This window comes from Scardinius erythrophthalmus (assembly GCF_964197995.2).
Source record: "Scardinius erythrophthalmus genome assembly, chromosome: 19".
NCBI classification, from domain to species: Eukaryota; Metazoa; Chordata; class Actinopteri; order Cypriniformes; family Leuciscidae; genus Scardinius; species Scardinius erythrophthalmus.
The window spans coordinates 13067160-13070416 of record NC_138239.1 but is presented as its reverse complement, the minus strand read 5'-3'; positions in this window follow the sequence as shown (position 1 = coordinate 13070416).

The following is a 3257-nucleotide window of genomic DNA, read 5'->3' as shown; positions in this document are numbered from 1 at the left end:
ATGGTCTCCGCTCAACATGTTTTTTCTGTTCCAAATTCTTTTGACGCTATACCACTGTCTGAACACTAGAGGGCAGAACAATCTTAAAAGTTTAAAAGGTGTGCTGTGGTAGAGATGCTAATAAAGCTGAACGTTATGGTTTAACTGGCTCAGAAATCTAAGGTGTTCTTTATTAAAAATAAAAAGAATAATTTGGTAATGTTTGTATATTGAGCTGCCATGGTTCTTGTGTATTGAATATGCCTGACAGAGGGCACTAAACCTCGTGGTCTCTGCATTGTGTAAGTAAACTGGTTATTCCAAGCCATTTCAAAATATGCTTGGAATATTGACATTGCAGTTCACAAATGTCAGTTGTCCGTGCCTCCACAAACTGATTTTATTAATCCTTACAACCTAAACACATTTACGAGTAAAGTAACACAAGTTTCAAGTAAGATGCATTGTGTAATCAGATTACTTTTTTGATGTTACAAGTAACGCATTACAAGTAATGCATTGCATAATCAGATTACTTTTTTGATGTTACGAGTAAAGTAACATTACAAGTAACATGCATTATGTAATCAGATTACATGTTTGATGTAACAAGTAAAGCAATGCATTACAAGTAACATGCATTACATAATTAGATTACATTGTAAAGTAACACAATACAAGTAACATGCATTACGTAATTAGATTACTTTTTGATGTAACGAGTAAAGTGACGCATTGCTAGTATGTGCATTATGTAATCAGATTACATTTTTGATGTAAAGAGTAAAGCAATGCATTACAAGTAACATGCATTACATAATCAGATTACTTTTTTAATGTTGAGTCCAGTAACACATTAAAAGTAAAACATAGCATAATCAGATTACTTTTTTGATGTTACGAGTAAAGTAACATTACAAGTAACATGCATTAAGTAATCAGATTACTTTTTGACATAACTGCAAATTTCCTTTTTACATTTAATACATTTATTTACAACCAAAAAAAGAAACTGCAGATCAAGTACAACAGTCACAGTAATATATATGAATTGTAGATGAATAAAGCAGCATGATGTCCAATTTTGTGGACAGATGAATACTCAGAATTTCCTCCCAATCTAAAATCACTACTTGGAAAATTTAACAAGATATGACTCCTTAGATGTTACTTGATGTTACAACATTTAATTTTTTTTACCTGCAAGAGTCTCCTAGGATAGAATGAATGTATAGATATTCCGGAGCAGCTTGGCATTTCTGACATTTCTGGCCGCTGGCCATCCACATACAATGGCTTGCCACTTGGTGGCAGTTTATAAGGATGATGCACTAGTGCCTGTAGTGGTTGATGTGCAACTGTGCAATCAAAATCCATGCATACACAAGAAAATGGCTTTTTGAATAGCTGTCCACTGTAGTGACCTCTATGAAAAGTTTATTAGTAATGCTCTGATAAATTCAGTTTCCATGACAACGCATCTGCTCAGTGGTATGGCAGGAGGAAGAATTAATTACCTGCTAGGCATGTTCTCAAGGCATGTTATGTAACGGTTAACAACACGTACCATTCATCATTCAGTTAATAAGAGACATCAATGTGTCACTCAAAATGTTTACAGCAACCACAGTGTGTCATGTTTATATGGATCCTGGGGTTATGACCACCAACAACTGCAGCTTGCAGTTAAATTCAAGCATGATACTTTAAATTAGATTCCAATCCACATTGATGTCACCCATAAACACCCAATCTGGTTTCTGAGTAACTCAACCTTTTTATCTGAGCTTAACTGAAATACCCATCAGTACTTGTATTCAGGTATATGGGATGTGGCTTTACATATTCCTTTGTCATCAGAGAGATTAATTATATTGTATTCTGTGGATATGAACTCACTGGGAAATAAAAAAAAAAAAAAGGTTCTCAAATTCTGCAGGAATGTTTGAACCTAAATTAACATTTGAACATTGTGTACCTGTAATCAGATCAGTGTACGTTTGTATGAACTGTGTGTGTGTGTGTGTGTGTGTGTGTGTGTGTGTGTGTGTGTGTGTGTGTGTGTGTGTGTGTGTGTGTGTGTGTGTGTGTGCTGACCACATTTATCTCCAGTCATTACACAACTGTTACACAATTTAATCTATATCTCTAGATACACAATTGACTTTAAGAGGACATATCAGTCGCTGTCATTTGGTGTGAATTTATGGCTTCTTCTTTGAAGCATGTGGAAACGGTGACTCGTGTTGCAAGTGTACATTCTGACCGTGTCTGGTGGGGTAGGGGTCAGTATCACAGAGAGAGTCACAGCCACCGCAGAAATGACATGTGACATGATCAGGCGGGTCCCTGGAACTGTAACGTGTACAACTTAAAAATAACGTTTTTATAATCAGACCCACAGTTGTAGCAGCCTAATTGTAAGTTAATTTAATTTAACTTCAGCAATTCTTTCATCCAGCTGTGGTAAACTGCAACCTTATAGAGATTCAATTACAAGCACTTTTATAAGAAGTGCATTAAAAGTGAAAAACAGTGAAACAAACTATCTTGAAAACGTACATTATCATATTTGTCTTTTCAAATGCTTCTTATGTATAGATTTTAGAATGTTTTGTTAGACTTTTAGAGTATTTTAATTATTATTATTATTGTACCCATACTGAAAACTTAAATCTTAAAAAATATTTAAATCCATCATTAAAACATCATTGCATTTTTTTTTTTTTTTTTTACAAAACCATGATGATCTAAACAAAAAGTAAATCAACATAAACCAATTAACTATTTCTTTGTATGAAAATAGTTTACCTTTAACATTAACTACAACTGTCCCACAGATGTGGTTTAATTTTCATCCGAACTAACAATTTTGTCCTCAATAAATAATTGTTATTCCTTCAAATGTTAGTGTACTTGTTTACCAAGGTGGCAACAGTGTCAGTGAAGACAATAACAATATCGCACCAGCATGAACACACAATATGAATTAACAACAGCGTGCTTAGGAGTGTGATATTGATTTTCTACAACACTCCAATAAACTTTAAGTTGCCACTTACTTTGTCTGTTTGCCCCACCAATTAAAATAATTCCAAACTGTCTCAGAGCAACAAGAAGCAGTAATGAGTTCAGTTCTTGAATGAATCAGTGTTTCAAATGAATTGGTTTAATAAATGATTCAGTGACTCACTTATAAAAACGGTCACTTGTTGCTAATGGCGTATTGATGTAAAATGGAAAAAAGAGTGAAGAGTTTATGCACACACTGGGAAAAA